The following is a 21,510-nucleotide window of genomic DNA, read 5'->3' on the forward strand; positions in this document are numbered from 1 at the left end:
ACTGAAAATACAAAAATTAGCCGGGCACGCTGGTGCATGCCTGTAATCCCACTTACTAGGGAGGGTGAGGTAGGAGAATCACTTGAACCTGGGAGGCAGAGGTTGCAGTGAGCTGAGATCACGACAGTGAGCCAAGATTGTGACAATGCACTCCAGCCTGGGTGACTGAGCAAGACTCCATCTCAAAAAATAAAAAAAAAATTAATTAATTAATGGCCGCTAACCTCAAATGGACACTTAATAGTAGCAATCTTACCATATTTCCACAGTTCATTCACTCTCAAACCCTCCTAGATGACTTAGATATTACTCCTCTCTCTTCCAACCTCCAGCATCTCTTCAATCCCACCATTCTCAGGAAGCAGGTTCCCTGGCAATTTCACCAAGATGAGAGAGTGGTGAGAAGAGACCATCCCTGCGTTCTCACCTCTGCAAGCAAGCACCAGCTTGTGTGCATCTGAGTCCACACACTCTGCCTTCCCTCCAGTCACTAGCTTTTCCTACATCACTGCACTGTCCCCAACCCTGCCCCCCAGCTTTTCAGTGGATGTGTAAAGTAGACTCAGCTTCTAGGTCTTTACACTTGCTCTTCCTTTCGCTTGGGAGGTTGGGAACTCATCCCTCAGAGTGTGTACTGCGCTTCCTTCCCTTCCTTCAGGACCTCTTGCAGTGAGGTTTCCTCTGCCCCTTTAGAAATAGTCATCTCTCCCATTCTCAATCCCTCTTCCCCTGTTTTTTCCATCACTTGTACCACTACCTAGCATATTTGCATATTTATTTATTTATTCATTTATTTATTTGAGATGGAGTCTCGCTCTGTCGCCCAGGCTGGAGTGCAGCGGCACGATCTCGGCTCACTGCAACCTCTGCCTCCCAGGTTCAAGTGATTCTCCTGCCTCAGCCTCCCAAGTAGCGGGGACTACAGTCACATGCCACCATGCCCAGCTAATTTTTTTTTTTTTTTGTATTTTTAGTAGAGATGGGCTTTCACCATGCAGGCCAGACTGGTTTTGAACTCCTAACCTCGTGATCCGCCCACCTCGGTCTCCCAAAGTGCTGGGATTACAGGCGTGAGCCACCACGTCTGGCCGTGTATTTATTTATTATCTGCCTTCCTTAATGAGGGCAGGGATTTTTTTCTGCTTGCCACCATACCCCCTGCTAGAACAGTGCTTCATTTACTCATTCATTCAACAGGTATTTAATATGCTCCTGTTAAATACCAGGCACTGCTCAGGTGCTGAGATTATAGCAATGAACACAGAAGACCAAAAATCCTGCTCTTTTGGCTAAATAATACGGAGACATTTGAGTGAAGACTTGAGGGAGATGAAGGAGTGAGCCATGTGGACATCTGTGGGAAGAGCTGTCCAGGGAGTGCTATGGTTTCAATGCATTCCCCAAAGTTTATATATTATAAACTTAATCCCCAGTGCAACAGTGTTGAGAGGTGAGAACTTCAAGAGGTGATTACGTCATGAGGGCTGTTAAATTAAGTTTAGGCTAAAGCTGCCTCCATATATATACATATATATGTATATATATATGTATATATACATATATATGTATATATATATGTATATATACATATATATGTATATATATATGTATATATACATATATATGTATATATATATGTATATATACATATGTATATACATATATATACATATATACATATATATGTATATATATATATATATATATATATATATATATATTTTGAGACGGAGTTTTGCTCTTGTTGCCCAGGCTGGAGTACAATGGCATGATATTGGCTGACCGCAACCTCCGCTTGCCGGGTTCAACTGATTCTCCTGCCTCAGTCTCCCGAGTAGCTGGGATTACAGGCGTGAGCTACCACGCCCGGTCCATACATATTTTAAGTTAGGCCTAAAGGTTTCTCTGTACACAGCAAACTGTAACCTAACTGGATATGCAAACAGACTGTAACCAACTCTTGTACCAATCACAGAGTTTTGGTCAATCACAGGCAGCCAACTGTTCAAACTGTGTTAAAATAAGGCAAATATTTAGTTCTAACCAATCCAGTTTTTTCTGTACCTCACTCCATTTTCTGTCACTTTTCTTTCTTTGCCCATAAATATCATCTGACCCTGTGGCAGCCCCAGAGTTGCTCTGAAACTATTCTGGTTCTGGGGGCTGCTCAGTTCTCAAATTGCTCTTTGCTCAATTAAACTGTTAAATTTAATTTGCCTAAAGTTTTTCTTTTAACAGGGATCTGTCCTCATGAATGGATTAATGGCATTATGGGAGTGCGGTTTGGTATCTCAGGAGGGGATTGCTGATACAAGCATGAGTTTGGCCCTTTTCTACCCTCCCTCTCATGTTCTCTCTCTTGCTATGTGATGCCTTCTGCTATGTTGTGATGAAGGAAGAAGGCCCTCACCAGATGCAGCCCCTTGATTTTGGATTTCTCAGCCCCCAGAGCCATGAGCTAAATTAACTTTTATTGTGTATAAACTACCCAGCTGGTGGTTGTATTGGTCCATTTTCATACTGCTATGACGAAATACCCAAGACAGGGTAATTTATAAAGAAAACGTGGTTTAGGGCTGGGTATGGTGGCTCACGCCTGTAATCCCAGCACTTTGAGAGGCCAAGGCAGGCAGATCACCTGAGCTCAGGAGTTCGAGATCAGCCTGGCTAACACCACAAAACCCCGTCTCTACTAAAAAATACAAAAAAAGATTAGCCAGGCATGGTGGTGCATGCCTGTAGTCCTAGCTACTTGGGAGGCCAAGGCAGGAGAATTGCTTGAACCCTGGAGGCAGAGGTTGCAGTGAGCTGAGTTTGCATCACTGCATTCCAGCCTGGGTGACAGAGTGAGATTCTATCTCAAAAAAAAAAAAAAAAAAATAGGTTTAATGGACTCACAGTTTCACACGGCTGGGGAAGCCTCACAATCACGGCAGAAGGTGAAGGAGCAACAAAGGCACATCTTACGTGGCGGCAGGCAAGAGGGTGTGTGCAGGGAAACTGCCCTTTATAAAACCGTCAGATTCTCATGAGACTTATTCACTATCACGAGAACAGCATGGGAAGAAACCACCCCCATGATTCGATTACCTCCCACCAGGTCCCTTCTATGACACATGGAGGTTATGGGAGCTACAATTCAAGATGAGATTTGGGTGGGGATACATAGCCAAACTCTATCAGTGGTATTCTATTACAGCAACACAAAATGAACTCAGAAAGGGAGGGAACAGCTAGCACATAGATACTGAGGTGAGAATGTGCCCAGATTGTTCCAGAAGAGTGAGGATGCCAGTGTGACTTGAGGAAGTGAGCAAGAGGAAGAGTAGAAGTGCAGGTCAGAGTGCTAAAGGAGGGGAAGGAAAGATTATGTAGTCTTGTGCTTATTGTGGGAACTTTTATTCTGAGTGAAATGAGGACCCAAGGGAGGATTTTTTAAAAATTTAATAAAATGCCATTAATATACAGTCCATATTTAGGTTTTTATAATGGTCTCATCAATGTCCTTTTAAAAAGAATATCCAAATTTTTATTATCATTTAAAGAAATAATTTGCACAATGGGCAAAATCAAATTTTATCGCATACATAATAATATTAATAGTTATCATTTAAGACTACTAGGACTGCACTAAGAAAGGCCATCTAGGCTGGGCACGGTGGGTCATGCCTGTAATCCCAGAACTTTGGGAGGCTGAGACGGGTGGATCACTTGAGGCCAGGAGTTTGAGACCAGCCTGGCCAAAATGGTGAAACCCCGTCTCTACTGAAAACACAAAAATTAGATGGGCGTGGTGGTATGTATCTGTAGTCCCAGCTACTTGAGAGGTTGAGGCAAGAGAATTGCTTGAACCCGGGAGGCAGAGGTTGCAGTAAGCCGAGATCGTGCCATTGCACTCCAGCCTGGGCGACCGAGCGAGACTCCGTCTCAAAATTAAATAAATGCCATTTTTAATTTTTAAAAAAATTAACAACTTTAAAATGACAGTTTATAGCTCCCCCTCCCCATTCAGGATCCAATCAAGGTCATATACTGCATTTCATTGTCATGCTTTTTTTTAATAGCTTGAGGTAAAATTCACATACCAAATGATTGACCCATTTAAAGTGTGCAATTTAATGGCTTTTGGTATATGCACAGAGTTGTGCAACCATCACCAGAAACTAGTTTTAGAACAATTTTGTCACCCCATAACCTTTAGCTGTCACTCCCCAGGTTCCTCATTTCCCCAGCCCTATGCAAACCACCAATCTACTTTCTGTCTCCATAGCCTTGCCTACTCTGAGCATTTCACATATGTGGAAGAATACAATGTGTGGTCTGTCTTCTTTCCCTTCACGTTTTGAAAGATTATCCATGTAGCATGCATCAGTATCAGTACTTCATTCCTTTTTATGGCTGAATAATGTTCTCTTGTATGGGATACTTTATACTATTTATCAAGGGAGGGTTTTCAACAGAGGAGTGGCCTGATCCGAGTGGCATTTAACAAGGTTCACTTTCCTGTTGTTCTAAGGAGCAGAGAATGATCAACTGCGTCAAACGCTGCTTTTAGGGAAAATAAGATGAGGCCCACGAATTGACCAGTAAGTGCTCAAATAGGTTAAGGGAAAAAGGAATTTAATTAGAAGACATATTCTGATATACATTGCTGGGAGTGATTTTTTTTTTTTTTTGCTTCGTGAAATTTATTCCTCAAAAAAAAAAATCATTTTTTCTAAACGTAACTCAACATTATAGTAATTATGCAAGATTTTATGCAGCTTCAAGAGTTAGCCAAGAGAAAAGTTGACTCTTGCAAGAAGATATTTTCAATGTCTATGCAGATCAGGTAGGTAAGAGTTAAGTGCGGGGGAGTTGGCATCATCTAAAAGACTGTAGAAATTGGACCAAAAATGTGGAGTTCTAAAGCAGTATCTCCTTATGGCATGCCATTATTTGGAGCAACAAGGTTACCTACTCGAATCACTGGATCCTGAGTTGACACAAAACGCATCTGTTGACTCAGGGTTTGTACAACCACGTGCAGTATTTACTAGGCTATCCAATTCTGGGTACGTACAACTTCTGGGGCCTGCAAATTATTGGAGACTGAGTGAGGGGCAACGAAAGATAGACATAAAAGGGCGCGTCTCGAAAGATAACTGTCAACATGCACTCCACGTTTATAGAACGATTCGGTGGGCGCGGTGGAAGCGTTAATGAACATTTCAGAAAATAAACATATGGAACATCGAAATTCACTTGCAGATAATGGACTAAGTCCGCTCCACCGGGACTAAAAAGGCAGGGTTAGGAAAGCCTGAACGCCGCCACACTGTTTTTTCTCCAGGAAGAAACGGGGCGTGGGGCTGCCGGTAGAAGGGGGTGGCTCCGGCCGCTCCCCCGCGCCGTCCTCCGGCCCCGGCCGCGCTGCGCTTACGCCGGCCGGGCCGGGAATTTGGAGAGGATCCCTGGTCGCGCGGCAGCGGCGGCGGCGCGCGGGTAAGCGGGTGAGCGTGTGAGCGGGCGGGCAGGCGAGTGCGCCGGGTATTGGCAGCCGAGGAGTGGAGGCTGGGCAGCTCCGACTCCCTGACGCCAGCGCGACCAGATCAATCCAGGCTCCAGGAGAAAGCAGGCGGGCGGGCGGAGAAAGGAGAGGCCGAGCGGCTCAACCCGGGCCGAGGCTCGGGGAGGGACCCTGGGAGCGGAGAGTGGCGCAGCGCCCGGCCGTCCGGACCCGGGCCGCGAGACCCCGCTCGCCCGGCCACTCGTGCGCCCGCGCGGACGGGCGCGCCGCCAACCCGGTAAAACGAAACAGACCCGAACCCAACTTTCCCTTCATGCCGCGTCCCAGCCCTCCCCTCGGCGACCCGGGCTTTCCAGCGCCGCCGCCGCCGTCTCTGCACGCGTGGGGCCGCCGCGGTCGTGCTGGGCTGAGGGCGCGGGCGGCGGCGGGAAGGGGGCTCTTTCTGCGCGGGGCGGGCCGCGACTCCCCCCCCCCCATGATGGCGCCTCCCGTCTGCTCGGAGGAGCGAACCTGCTACCACGTCTTCTCGCGCCCAGCCCGCCGGGCTCCCCTGGTGTCTTTGTTGGGTCTTCTGCTGTGGGAAGCCCAGTTCCCGGGCCCCCGAGCCTCGGCTCCCGGGCCTGACCGCGCTGGGATCTCCCCGGCCGCGCTCCCCTTCCGCGCGCTCCTCACATCTCTCCCGTACTGCCGCCGGGCCGAGGCCCGTTCGCGCGGCCCGCGGACCCATTGTGTCCCCCGCGCCGGCGGGGCGACCCCTGCGGGAGCTGGAGGACGACCGCCGGCGCTGCTCTCCAAGGCGCCTGGTGGAGCGGGTCTCGCGGGCGGGGGACCCCGGCGCCCCGGGCCCTTCCACATCCCGCACGGGTTTTCTTCTCGGCCCCAGCAAGCCTCTTTGGGGTCGAGGTCAAGGAAAGTTCGCACCGAGATCTCCTCTAATTTATTCAAAGGTTTGGCGGCGGCGCGTAATTTTTTCCCCCTCTTCCGCCTACACCCGCTGCGTCTCCTGGTGTCTCATTCCTTTCCCTTTACCGGAGTCGATTGCCTCACTGCATGTGTATTCGTGAGTTCGCGGTTGAACAACTGTTCCTTTACTCTGCTCCCTGTCTTTGTTAGTGTTTCTCGGGGTTGTTTCTGTAGGAAGGTGGGGGTGGTGGGCGTGAGAGACAGACGTGGGCTTGTTTTTCTAGTTGGTGAAACTGTATGAAGGCTTTAAAGGGAGAACGTTTTCTTGATGTGCTTTAGGAGGGGAGGAGGAACAAATGCCTGCCAGATCTCACAACTACAGTAGCTGAGCTTTTGTTTATTTTGAAGCGCATGCAATTTTTAAATACACGGTGCAAGATAACCAGTAAAGGCGCGTTCCTTCTGAAAATTGAGGCCGGTCTCAGAACCATCTCCTGAGAAAGCATCCTTTTCGTGAGTGTTGAGACAACTGTCCTTTTTCTCTCCCCTCCTCCCTCTTTTCTTTCCATTGTATCTGAAGTTTCAAAGTACGTGGAATGATACAGAAGTTGCATGATTTCTGTTATGTCTTCCTGTTGCTGAAACTCTCAGCCGCTAAATCTCAGAATGCCTCTATTTCAGAACATCTCTGGGTCTAATTGCCTGTTGTGGATAACTTGCCCACACCTCAGTAACACAATGAGAAAACTGTTCCCTGCCCATGTTGATTTTTCAAATTGTTTGTAATTACTTTAAATTGTATTGAAGGTAGGTGGACTGTATTAAAAAAGAATCGGAACAGAAGTGTTCACTGCCCCAGTATTTTCAATTGGTATAAATATTGTTGCATCAGTGTTATTCTGATGTAGGTGCCAGATCTAAATATGCTGTACTGATTAAAGTGTTTGTTCTGCCCTCTCCCACTCTCTTTCCCATTTGCAATTATTTGCTATTTCTGTGCAGGTGGTGTATCATTGGTGTAATACTGCAGTTCTTAGGAAAGTGTAGCTAGGGTCGTGAGAGATGATTTTTCTGGAGGTGGGTGATGCCAGAGCCTCTAGAGGATCCAGGCAGGATCGAGTTTCTTCTGAGGGTAGGAATTTGTCCTTGATTTAGTTTTGACCCCTACAACCATAGGTATGTAACCAAATACATTTTACCTCTTGCAGTATCCTTTGGTTTCGTATCCTTGAAGAGCTGATGACCTTTGTGTTTTAGAGAAATGACAATTTTTAGGCAATTAAAGACATTGGCCTCTTACACTTCTTGGAATTTTATGTTATTTTTACTAAGTTCATTAAGGCATTAAGAGGAAGTTGTCACATTTTCTCAACTACGTTTATTACATTTATTAGTTAAAAACTAAATTTCACTTTGTAATTTTGATTTCTAGCAATTCTGGGTTAAATATAAAATCTAATAACCTAGTAGATTGGAAAAAGAAGTAGCTTGGGTGTAGTAATTAGACTAGCATGTTTAAGCTGCAGTAGCCTACATAATCAAGGCCAAGTGTGTGTGTATAAAAGATCTCATTTGTGTAGTCTTACAAGGCTAATGGAGGCATCACTGAGGCTTTATAAATAATGTAAGTTGGGTATAATGTAGAGTCTCCAGAGACGGCAGAGAAAGCATCATTACCAGCCTTTTCAACCTGCTTGAGATCTTAAATTGATTTACAGCACTGAACTGGTGCAAAATGATACATCAGGATGACATGGGGTCAGCCTGTAAAAGTCTATGATGTCAGCCTATTAGTTCAGTCATCATAATTAAACCATATTACAGGGGTAGCTAAGCAGGAGTCTGGCGTTATACTTCAGATATGGGTGGTACATGGGTTTTGTTTATAGTGGAAAGGCTGAGATGGCCAGGGACACCAGTGTGCGTGAAAGAGGGAAAAGGCTTACAGAACTATGAATTTCTGTAGAAAAATTTAAGATAAATGCAGAGATATTCAATCTGAATTGTGTAAGTAGCTTTTAATTTGGTAGAGGAGAAACAGATGCTTTAGGGATGCTGATAAGGACCTTTGCAGCTCTGATATGTGTACTGAATGCTTCATGTGAGTTTGAATTTAACTTGGCCTTAGGGACCTTCTAAAATATCAGTGGACCACATACTTAACTTTGATCCTTTTATTACCCCTGAATTTTCACTGTATTGATATCTACTGACATGTTATTTCTTTAACTAGTCAAACTTACCAGGCCTATACCAGAAACAAAAATATTTGAATTGAACATATAAACAGTTCAGGAAAAGAAGATCCTTATTTTGCTTAAGTTTCTGACAATCCTTAATTAGCTTATGGATTATCTAGGGCTCTGCTATCCTAGCCATAGCTACATGTAGCTTTTTTTGAAATTTTATTTTATTCTATATTTTTGAGACAGGGTCTCTCTATGTTACCCAGGCTGGAGTGCAGTGGCACGATCATGGCTCACTGCAGTCTCGACCTCCCAGGCCCAGGCAGTCCTCCCACTTCAGCCTCCCAAGTTGCTGGGACTACAGGCACTGCCACCATGTCTGCCTGACTAATTTGTTTTTGTGTTTCTTGTAGAGACAGGGTTTCGTCATGTTGCCCAGGCTGGTCTCGAACTCCTGGGCTCAAGCTGTTCTCCTGCCTCGGCCTCCCAAAGTGTTGGGGTTACAGGTGTGAGCCACTGCACTTGGCTACGTATAGCTATTTAAGTTTAAATTAAAATTAAATAAAAATTCGTTTTCTCAGCACTAGCCACATTTCAAGTGCTTAGTAGCTGCTTGTGGTTAGTGGCTGCCATACTGGACAGCGTGTGTATAGAATAGTTCCATCATCACAGAAGGTTCTGCTAGCCAGTGCCGCCCCAGGACCTTTACCTCTTCTCCCTTGTTACCTCTACTAATGATTTGTGGAGTCAAAGATGGAAAGACATATATAAACTAATTTTATCACTAACTGGATATTCTTTTTAAAATAAAACACAGTTTGGAAGGGGCAGTTGAAGCTACTGGATAAAAGGAGTTTGACTTTTCTGTAGATCTTATTTATTATTAGTGTCATCGATTCTAATTTGGTTTAGAGCCTTAGAGAGAAGAAATAATTGTAGCTAACCTTTTTTTCTGAATTTTTACTGTATGTATGCCAGGCATTGTTTATAATACCCATATCTCATTTAAGCCTCAAAACTTCCATAAGTACTATTGTTGTCACATTTTACAGGTAAAGAAACTGAGGCCAGAATGATTCAGTATCTTGCTTCAGGCGGTACAGTGAATGATTATGATTTCTAATCTTACCTGGGATATGATCAAGGCAGTCCAACTCTAGAAACTCCATCTTAACTATGTTTTTTGGTCTTTCGTTCAGAAGACCCAAATCATCATTGTTCTGCTGTGCTTTACTGTGCCAGTATAGACATGACTTGGCTTGTGTATTTTGTAGGTCTTTAAATAAATTTACCTTCTATTGTGCCTTTCTGGGCTATCTTGTGTCGTTCTTTTGTACGTGTTTAAGAAAGGAAAAATAATGCTCATCTAAGCAGCACATAATTTGAAGAATAAATCTGGCACGAAAATAATGCATTTCAAAGCCAAATTAGTTTTATCTCTGCTTTTCTGCATAATTCTTGTCACTTTCCTCTTGCATTTTCTTACATAATCACAAACTGATATTAAGTTAGGAGGAAAGTTGTAGTAATTCAGTTTGTCTGTCTTACCAAAATTAGTCTGTCTTCCCTGAGCTGTTAAACACTGTAAGAATAGTAATTGCAAATTCATTGGGGATTTTTAAAAAAGCATTCAACATCTATTTTTGTAAATGTTTTACAAGGTCAGGGCTGTTTAAGAATCTGATGAAACTATGGATCTTGTATCTTCTTATTCCCACCTTCCTATCCCAAAATGCTTATATGTCATGGTGAGTTAATGTGTACACTTAACTATCCAAATCTCATGGTCTTTCGGGTGAAATATGTCCATGGGACTGCCAAGTGCTTTCATAAACATTAAGATTTGTAATTTCCTTTACAGAGAATAGAGATATTTAGTATTCAAAGTTGCTTTAAAGATTTTCTAATCTGGTTGGTTCATATCAAGGTGAACAGTCTGAAGTCCAGAGAAGGTAACTGACATCCAAAGTTACCTGTCTAGTGATTGGAAAAGGGAAAGCCAAGATCTGGACTCCTCTTAGCATTAAGTGCCCTTTTGTTTTCGGGGTTTTTTTCCCCCTACCAAGCTCACTATATTTCTGAGGCTTTGGTGTAAGCATATCCAGTGTAATTTAGGGAAGGGAGGAAAGAATTTTTTGGCCTGTTAGCAACTTTTTATACCTAACATTGTTTGAGCTAAGTGGGAATCAAATCTGACAACCAGAGAGAAATGCTTATTTTCTACATATTAAAATTGATTCTTTTTCATTCTGGAGATGGAAAAGAAAAGCCCTATATCTAATTTAATCAATGAGACCTTATTAGAAAATGGGAGATCCAAGATTGCACAAAGTTCAAATTAAAGCAGGCAACTCTGACATCTAGCAAAATATACGGATCTCCTCTTGACTCTCGAAAACAAATCACATTCCCAACCAAAAGCTAAAGTTTGGGGTACTTAGGGAGCTAGGGAGTCCTAGGGAGAGAATTGGACAGGTCTGAGGAGAAAAAGGATAATTTAAATATAAAAAAGTGGAAAAAATCGGTTTTAAGTCATAGCATGTCTTTGAGGTTGATGAAATGTTCTGCTACTTCTATATGTGGTTTTACTCTTTGGTACCAAGATTTTAGGACATACTTTGATAACAAATAGGGGCATGTCCGCTTTGCCCCAATCTGAAACCTCTTGACCCTTTATTTTCCTTTCCTGCTGTTATCTGGTAGTACAAATATTCAGTCTAATCTGTTGATCTGGCATCTGATTTGCAGCAAAAATACCTGAAGTATTTTCATCACTCCGCTGTAGCCACCTTTAAAAAGAAAAGGAAAGAGAAGAAAAAGGCAGAGCCAAATAGTATTAATGTAATTGCTTAAAATCTAAATTAAAATACTCATCTTGCTCTGCGTTATTAAGATGGTGTCAGTTTTAGAGGTGCAGGGCTAGTCCTATATGCAAAACAGTAATGTCTATAGCTATTGCGGGCTGACTTGCAGAAATGAGCGGCTTCTGTAGAACATTTATTTGCATAAAGGAAACTATCTTTCAGAAAAGAAAAGCCAAAAGTTTCATAAGCAGTTTCACTCCAGTGACTACATCAGAGTTTTAGTAAGGTACTGGGAACTACGGTATTTGAACAGTTCAGCATCTTTATAATTTTTGTTATAAGCTAAAATCTGAACTTTAGAGAAGACTCTCTCTTGAAAATAAAGCATTAAATTCTCTAAGGTGTGAGGAAGTCCTTACCTGGTGATTCTCCCAAATCTCTTCTCTGTTCTTAGTGTTTGAAAACGGAACTTTTTTTTTTTTTTAAAAAGAACCTAGGTTTGCAGTATAGATTGGTTTCTTAACAAAATTTTTTTTGAGACAATAAGCCTGGATCTGAAGAAAGAACATACAATTGTTAATTATGCATCTATATGCTTTTGAGTTCAGGATGTAAATGAATATTCACTAGGTCCTGTTTGGGAAGAGGAGGAGAGAGGGGTCTCTCTGTTGATTCAGAATATATTTTTATATATAAGTTTTAATGCTTTATTTGTAGTTTCCCCTTAATTGCAGGGCTGCTGTACTGTGGATATTTTGCTCTACAATCTGAGATTGTTAGGGTATAGTTACTCAAACTATTCATTTATTATCCTCTCCCTGTCTTTTTTGTGTGTGTGTGTGGTTTCTTTGTGGTGTGCTTATGCAAAGTAGAAGTATTCCAGACCTTTATAGCTTTTTTCTTTTAGTTTCAAACACTTCAAGAAAAAAGGTGGGGGGGAGACTCTCTCAACGGTTATAATTAGGCATTAATTAAGCCATTATTCAGTTAACTAAATGCAAGATGTTTTGTTTGTTTAGATGGAAAAGAAACGTATCTTTTTAATGAAGGAGGGATATTAAATGGGCCCTTATTTGATCATTTTGCTGCAGTATTGTAATAAGTATATGCTTCATTTATTCCCTGAATATTTATTAGTTCTGAGGCTCAATAATTAGAGGATACACAAACATGAAAAATTAAATGCAGCAACATTATAAGAGCCGTTACAAGGTAGTATAGGAGTAAATTGTACAGACAACTCACATCAGGACCACTGTGGCCTGGAAGGACATGTGAGTTTGCATAGGCAGAAGGAAGAGGGACATTATAGGCAGAGTAATGGCATGAAAAACTGGGAGATAAGCATGAGTGTTGAGTACCTGTAGAGCAGCACTGTCCAATAGAATTTCTGCAGTGATGGAAATGTTCCACATCTGTGCTAATACAGTAGCTGTAGCCACACATGGAACAGCATTTTTTTAAAAAAATAATTTATGTTTCGGTAGCCACATGTGGTTATCATATCAAATAGCACAGATCCAGAGGCAGTGAGCAGCCCTGCCTGACCTCAGTGGGTGTTCCTCATGGAGCCTAGTATGGTAGTGTGGAGGAGATGCTCAGAAAGGTTGAGTTCCAGTGAGAATTTTAGGGCCTTAGAGTGCCAGAATAAGGAAACATTGGGGAGTCACTGAAAGTGTTTGAACATGCAGTTTGCACTGGAGGGATAGAGCCCAGTGCCAGGAGATCAATAAGAAAGCTATTGAGTTATGTGTGAGATGATAAATCTCTGGTAAAGGTAGACATGGAAAGAGAAGGATTTAAAAATAAATAAATAAATAAAATAAAACAAAAAACCATGAAGGCTTGGTGATTATGTGGCTATAAAGTAATGAGAAAGAGATGTCGGAGATATATCCTTAAGTTTCTAAACTTGGTGGCTGGAAAACTAATAAAGATGTTACTTAAGAATAGGGAAGAGCTGGTTGTAGAAGGAATAAAAATTGTGCAAATGATAAATTAGACTTGATGTGTTAAATTTAAGGTGCGATATCTAAGTCAAAGTATGCTACAGGCAGGTTGGAGATAAGGTTTGGGAGGACTTGAAAGCTTTACGTTAGACTCTCTGCAGTCATCTACTGGGTATTCTGAGACAACCACAAAGAGAGAAAGAACTGGTGGATTGAATCTTCCATTGGAGCCCACAGTTAGGAATTAATAGAAGGAAGAGACTAATTTGAAGTAGACTGTCTGAGAGGCTGTTTGACATAGACCAAAGAAGAAACTGGAAGAAAGGCATGGGGTCAGAGGAGTGGGAAAACCAGGAAGCCACTGGAAGAGAGATTCTAGAAGTAGGTTTGGAGGGGAAAATGTACAGTTCAGGGTGAAGGAGAAGAAGTCAGATAATCACGTGAATGCAATTTCAGATAATCACATGAATACATTAAGAAGTGAGAGAGTCTTATATTGCCTTAAGTGACTTGAATTTTAAGATAGATGAGACCTCTTCATATTTGAAGGTTGAGGGGAAGAAGTCAGTGGACAGAGAGCAATTGGAGGTGATGGCGTTAGCCATCTGGAGCACAAGTGACAAAATGTTGACCGTGGTAAGGAGGGAGAGTTGTCTGAGAAAAAAACAGAATGGGGTCCGAGTGAGAGGAAAGCATGTGGCAGAGCTCCTGTGCACTTTTGCTGATTTTCCTGTATTGTTGGAGGTAAGTCCTTTCACTGGGATGGTGAGGAGGAAGATCAGCACATGGTAAGGGAAGAAGAACCACCGTAGGTAGTGTGCCAGGCAATCTATAGAGAAGTCAAATTCTAAACAATTGGGGGGAAACCTGGGGTGAAGTGTGGTGAGGCTGCTGTATAGGAGACTAGGTTAATTGTTACTTTTTGGTATCACTTTGTGGCCTGGTAGGCTTAGGGATAGCAAATGGGTTCAGAGATAAGGCTCTAGAGTCAGATTGCCTGGGTGTAAGACCAAGCCCCAACACTTACTTGTTTTATAAGAAGCCTGATGAACTAAATGAATTGAGAAGAGGTAAGCAATGAGAATCTTGGTAATGAAGTAGTGAAATATCAAGTTTGGGAATTTGTAGATAGAGCATTTCCCTAACAATTCTAGATAAAGGTTTCTAAGAAAAGTATAGAAATTGAACTAACAGAAGAATCCCTGTAATGATTTTAAAGGTTATTTAAGTTAATTAGAACTTAAATAAGTATTGTATTCTGAATTTTTCTGTGGCTTTTATTACAGCATTCATTATGGTTAAAAACATTTCTTTTTCATTAAACCAATACGTGCTTAATGCAGAAAGATTCTGCAGTGGATTCTTGTCATAGTATTAGAAGGAAAGGGGAGCTTGATTTATGCCATTGGGGGGAGGGTTATTAATAGCCAGCCACAGAGCCCTTCAAAATATGGCTCCAAAGGCAGAAACAATAAAGGAAACTTTTTATAGATTTGATAGCGTTTATTATGTGACCAAACATACTCAAAAACAAAACCTGAAAGACAGATAAAGAGATTTGCAACAAGATATTGTTCTTTACAAGAAAGACATATCAATAGGAAGCACCACCCCAATAGAAAAATTGGTAGTGGACATGAACAGGCATTTCACAAACAAATGAAATGCCAACTGCTGACGGGAAGATTCTGCGCCTGTAATCCCAGCTACTCTGGAGGCTGAGGCAAAAGGATCACTTAAACCCAGCAGTTCAAGGCTGCAGTGAGCTATGATTGTGTCACTGCACTCCAGTCTGGGCAACAGAGCGAGACTGTCTCAAGAAAAAGGAAAAAAGAAGTACAAACTACTAATGAACACACAATGTTTTGGTTATGTCCTGGATCAGACTCTTGATTGAAATGGGGATGATGTCTTCCTTTTTCCTTTATTTTGTTATTCTTTGTATACTAGGAAGTATCAGTCTGGGAAGACTGGGCTTTTCTCATTTAAGGAAAGGAAGCCCGAATTTCCCAGCCTCCTAGGAGAATCTGGAGTGTCAAGGGAGGTACAAGATATATATAAAGTAGAGTTATAAGAGGCAGGCACCCTGCTTCCCTCCATAACATGGTTTTCGTCCAGGAGTTTCCTTATTGCAGTGTGAGGGGCTATCAGTTATACACAGTTTCTCAGTCACCTGGTGTAGATGATGAACCTTGAAGACACCAGTGCTTCCTAGAGCATATTGAAATAGGCCCCTTTCTCTCCTACCTGAATTGCAGTATTAGATTTTATAATGGCATTTGCTCATTGATGTGAGACGCAGTGATGGTCTTGGAGTATAGTTTTGATTATTGAGATGGACGAGTTTATGAGGTATTAAATAAAGTGAGAAAAGTTCCCCTTGTAGTAAAACCTTATAATGTTTAAAAAAAAACGTAAAAGTTAGGCATCAGTGTTTAATTTTACAAATTTTTTTAAAGGATAATAGAGGTCATGGGTTTTCTGTCAGTAGAAAACTCAAACTGTTTTTCCCTCTGCTCTCACACTACAACAGTCAACACAAAATACTTTTGTGACTAAATGTGTGTGGGTTTTTCGCTACACACCAAACACTGGCTGGGCTGGGTGTCTTCCAATTCAATTTTGCCTCTACCTGGAGATAGCCTCAGATCCCACAGATTGAAGGTTCAGTCCCACCCACCTCCAACATAAGTCCAGGCTTCTGGAACTTCTGGCTGACCAGCTTCAAGCTGGGGCTCCTATGACTCTGCTCTTTGGATTCAATTAATTTGCTAGAATGGCTTACAGAGTTCGGGGAAACTTACATTTACTGATTTATTATAAAGGATATTAAAAAGGATACAGATGAAGAGATACATAGGGCAAGGTGTGGAGGAAGGGGCATGGAGCTTCCATGCCTAACTTGGGCGTGCCACGCTTCAGGAACCTCTGCATGTTCAGCTGTCCAGAAGCTCTCTGAACCTTGTCCTCTTGGTTTTTTATAGGGCTTCATTTTATAGGCATGATTGATTATACCATTGGCCACTGGTGATCAACTTAACCTTCAACCCCTTGCCCCCTCCCTTGAGGTTGGAGGGTGCGGCTGAAAGTCTCAATCCTCTAATCCTGCCACCATCCTAAAGCTAGTTAGGGGCTGCCAGCCAACAGTCAATCATTAGCGTACAAAAATACATCACTTTGGAGTCTCCAAGGATTTTAGGAGCTGTATGCCAGAAACAAGGTTGAAGCCCAAATATATATTTTACAGTACCGCAGGTTTAAAAGGCTATTCATATGCTGCCCATAAGGGGATGAGTCTGCTGGTTATTGGTAGGATCCTTACCTAACTGAATTACATTCAGCCTTAAGTGAGTTCTTACCTTGCCACTAGACAGAATCAGAATTTGTCTGCGTCTTCTGTCTTACCATCTCCTTTCTTTTAAATGACCTGCAAACATTTTAAAGTTGGATAAAAAAGGCTTTTAAATCTCACCTTCAGGCTCACAACTTGGCCCACTAACATCCCCTGCCCATCCTTAAGTCCTTTCTGAGTGGGTTGTGACTGGGAGTACGGGCCCTGAAGTGATATGCATTGGTGAGACTTGTCACTCAAACTCTTTGAGCTAAGTGGTAGAGGGAGGAGAAATGCCAGGAAAATCGGTCTTAATTTTATCAGAGACAGTAGTTTTTCATGAAAGAGAATAATGATACAGTGGATATTGCTGTAGAAATTACACAGCTGGTTGTGTATAGCTTGCCATCTCATCTATTACAGCTTCCTGTTTTGCTTTTTGCACATTGCTGGCTTTGCAGTCCAACATATTTAATAACAACCTCTTTATTTTTCATGTGTTTATGTTTGTGTGCTCAGGACTTCTATTTAGTTTATTCAAGCTTGAGGGAATATTTGATTAGTTTTAAATGTTTTTCTGTTAACTGTGAACAAAATTAATTTGATTATCATTTAAATGTTGGCACAAAAACTGTATTTATAGCATTTATTCGCATTCATTTATAGCATATATTTACTGAAGAGTTTTGTCAATTTGTGTGGGCTGAGATGTTCTGTATTCTAGAAAAGGCTCCTTTAAAAGGGGTGTGTCCTCACTGTGGAGTTCTCCTTTTTAGTTAAGCTGATATTAATCAATTCAGCAAGTATTTCATGCATTCCTGCTGTGCATCCAGCACTGGGCTATGTTTTGGATGGGATAGAGAAAACTGTAAGTCATTTTCTGCCCTGAAGAGGCAATCTAATTGGTAAGAGGAGATTATGCATTTGAAACTTTCACTTCAAAATCAAGGGATTGGGGGAAGAAAGTCTGATGCATTTGGTAGAGCTTTTTGCCTCTGGCCCACTTCTGTCTTACTTTATTCTTTATTTATTAATTTTTTTTGAGACAGAGTCTCACCCTGTCGCCCAGGCTGGAGTGCAGTGGTGTGATCTTGGCTCACTGCAACCTCCGCCTCCCAGGCTCTAGTGATTCTCCTGCCTCAGCCTCCTGAGTAGCTGGGATTACAGGTGCCCGCCACCATGCCCAGCTAGTTTTTGTATTTTTAGTAGAGACGGGGTTTCATCATGTTGGCCAGGCTGGTCTCGAACTCCTGACCTTGGGACCCACCTGCCTCTCCCTCCCAAAGTGCTGGGATTACAGGCGTGAGCCACCGCGCCTGGCCCCAGTTCATTCTTTCAGCAAGGTTTTGAGTGTCTGTGTTTCTATTTATGCTTATGTTTATAGTGTATCTCTTAGACAGCTTGATAAAGTTGGGGATAAGGAATTGTAAGTACAGGACCTGCACTGAGCATCTTCTAACTTTAAGGAACAATACAAACCTGCTTGTCTAGTCTAGCATCTGTTGTAATGCCTTTTATTACAATTACCTTATTAACTCTTTAGACTGAGTTCCTTGAGGGTATGGCCAGTGTCTTTATGATCTTTGTGTTAGCACAGTGCCTAGTGCAGTGGTTCTCCCTTGTCTACTCATCAAAATCGTATGAACAGCTACCACCACAAAAATGCCTGGGCCCATCCTATTGAAGGGTTATGGTAAGGAAGCTTTTAAAAATATTGTTAATATCCAGCAACATTAAGAACGGTTGGGCTGGCACAGAGTAGGTACTTGGTGAATGAATTTTTTCATTTTGTTGTTTTTAGAGTTACATCAGGAAATGTGGTATGTTGTGAGTTCATTGTAGTTATGAACCATGTCTTTTATACTCTGTAGCACCCAGCACTGTGTGATGTCAGTTGTGGGTGCTCAGACTTCTTTGCTTCCCCTTTTTTTCATTGAGGAGAACAGAGACAGAAAGGGTATGTGTGTTTGACATCTCTCCCTTTTCCCTTTGTGGAAGAGTCAGCAGTTCTGTGAATCCCGGAGTCTGCAAATGAGTTATAGAAAGCTGTTGAGGCCTGAGGTGCTTAGATTGCAAAGAGAAAAGGAGAGGAAAAGTGGCAGAATAGAGCTGTGGCTTATCTGGCTATGTCAGAAAAATTTTTGGTTGTCACGAATTGGAGGGAGAGGCTGGAGGGTTGCAAATAGCTTCTAGTGGGTAGAGGCCAGGGATGCAGCCAAATATCCTGTAATGCTAAAGTTGAGGAACCCTGAAATAGAGGATAAAAAAGGGGATCAGGAGACAGATGGGATAACTGAAGTGGTAGTGTCATGACTGCTTCTGCCACACCAGCACACAGTTTGTGTGCTTTATCTTCCCACTTTCCTTACCCCCTTACCACAAATCCTTCAGAGTCCAGAGTACTATTTTTGCCATTATCTATAAGTAGCATTGTGACTTACAACTGTGTATTAGGTGTTGAAATTAATATCTTAGCATCTTATCTATGTTAAAATATACCTGAAAGATTCCTTTAAATTTTCTTTATCTCTACATCTACTTGATTGGAAAACTATTAACCTCAAGATAAAAAGAGCTAGCAATTTTTGTTTTCTTTATGTTTTCAATAAAGGATCTTAAAATAATCAGTGGGAGTGTAAAGAAAATTAATTTCCTTTTTTTTTTTTTTAACTAGACAGGGTCTTGCTATGTTGCCTAGGCTGAAGTCTGGTGATCACAGCTGATTGTAACTTCGAACTCTTGGGCCTAAGTGATCCTCCTGCCTCAGCCTCCCAAGCAGCTGGGACTACAGGCATGCACCACAGTGCTTGGCTTTTTTTTTTTTTTTTTTTTTTTTTAAATAAAGGCTATGTTGCCCAGGCTGATCTCAAACTCACAGCCTCAAGCAATCTTTCCACCTTGACCTTCCAAAGTTCTGGGATTACAGGTGTGGGCCACTGCACCTGGGTCAAGAAAATGAATTTCTTAAAAGGAGTTTAATTTTAGTGTTCTACAGATTCATCATGAGAAAAGGATTATTAAGATTTGAACACATGCAAGAGCTAATGGTGCCAATTTTCTGATGTCTTGTTGAATGGTAGCTTATAACGTCTTATTCTAAGCTCTTTAGATTAAAGTGAATTTAATTTTGTCACTGCTGCCTTGATAAAACTCTTGCTTTTTTTTCATGTTCTGGGTAAGTGGGAAGATATCAAGAAGGAAAGCAATAGCAAAAACAAGAATAAATTAGAAAGGGACGGAAGGAGATGGAGGGAATTTTTTAAAACTATAAGCAAATCCTTGCCTGTTACTCTGCCTTATGCATCAAACCAAGGAGGGGACTACTGTGGAGAAGCAGTAGAGAGGTTACCTTGGCAGGTTCCTTAACTTTTTTTGTGCCTCAGTTTTGTCATCTATAAAATAGTACTTATTCTATAGGACTCGTGTAAGGATTAAGAGAGCTATTTAATTAAATTTAAAGTGCTCAAAACAGTGCGTGGTGATTCATTATGGTTGTGGTTGTGGTGATGAGGATGATATAAGGATGACTTTTGATTGTTTTTGAATATAGTTGACCCTTGACCAATAGGCGTTCGAACCGCATGAGTCCACTTATACTCAGATTTTTTTCTCAACCAAAAGTGGATAGAAAATACAGTATTTGCAGAAGGTGAAACCCGAATATGCAGAGGGGCAGCTTTTTGTTTATGCACGAGTTCCACAGGGCCCACTGAGACCTGTATGCAAGGATTTTGGTATTGGGTGGTGGGGTCTGGGAACCAGTGCCCCAAGTATACCAAGGGATGACTATACTTCTGTTGAAATTTGATGGAGACCGTGGATGCACTTTTATACAGTGTTTCCCGTAAAACCACCTACCACTTTCTCCCTTTGAAGTTGGTGGTGATAGTGATAAAAGTTTCTTGAGTTTTCAAACTAGTATGTTTCAGGTGTTCTGTAAAAGTCTGTTTTTTTGCCTATACTCTGAATTCCAAGAGAAAGAGTGATTTATATGACATAAAATGTTTGTCTTTATGTTTTTATAATATACTAAAACACTATAGTTAACCGTCATCCATTTACAGATTTTCCACAGCAATTTTTGAATCTTAAATAGGCATTTCTCTAGAATTTACTATGTTCTCAGGGCATATTGTAGTTTTATTAATAGTGTAAGCAAAATATAAATGATTAAAAGCTTTGATGAATCATAATACATTGTAGAAGCAATAGTTAATTACTAGTAAGGCTGCTTTGGATTATCTGTCCCATTTTTCATACCCACTGAAACAGCTGGTTGATATTTGGACTGTTTGGATTTCCACTGTAGGGTAAGTAACACCGAGCTCAGGATGCGTGGAAGATGTCATTGTAGCACAGACTGTAGGTCGCTCTGTCTGCATGTATGTTTCTCCTTAGATGAAGAGCCTGAACAGGCGGTCCTGTGACTCTTATCATAGTCTACCATATGATATGGTTCTCCCATCTCTCCCATACACACTTCATAACCATAAGCTTGATGGTGATGGGAACTGTGTTATACTTGTTTTCTTTCTACTGCACCTTTATGTTGGTGATAAGGGCTTAAAAATTTGTTCAGTTAAATACTGGATTAATGGAAACGAAAGCCTTCTTAGTAGCTGAGCGTGTAAAGGAGGAGAACTTGGGTTCTGAAGTCTTCTGAGAATATTGTCTTGGGTTTTTCCATTGTAATTGGTAAATAAATTACTTTAGGGAAGTTAGCAGATAAGACCATACTGAACAAGTGATCAGAGGTAGAAAGGACTAGATTCATGGGCACAGGGCTCACCTAATTCTATAGGTGATGCTTGCTTATATCTAAAGCATT

At 41.6% G+C, this 21,510-nt stretch overlaps 1 protein-coding gene across 3 annotated transcripts in view; it reads left to right on the forward strand.

Moving 5' to 3' along the window:
* Positions 1 to 5,654: 5,654 nt before the first annotated feature.
* Positions 5,655 to 21,510, forward strand: part of SMAD1 (SMAD family member 1) — a 77,159-nt gene continuing 61,303 nt past the window's right edge. The window contains exon 1 of one of the 3 annotated variants that reach the window (XM_063705585.1): positions 5,655 to 5,786. The gene's annotated coding sequence lies outside the window, so the exon portion shown is untranslated. Of the gene's footprint in view, positions 5,787 to 6,599; positions 6,926 to 21,510 lie in introns of those variants that run through there. The other 2 variants (XM_063705586.1, XM_019025899.3) reach the window with 2 other exon arrangements.

Source organism: Gorilla gorilla, chromosome 3, assembly GCF_029281585.2.
Source record: "Gorilla gorilla gorilla isolate KB3781 chromosome 3, NHGRI_mGorGor1-v2.1_pri, whole genome shotgun sequence".
Classification (NCBI taxonomy): domain Eukaryota; kingdom Metazoa; phylum Chordata; class Mammalia; order Primates; family Hominidae; genus Gorilla; species Gorilla gorilla.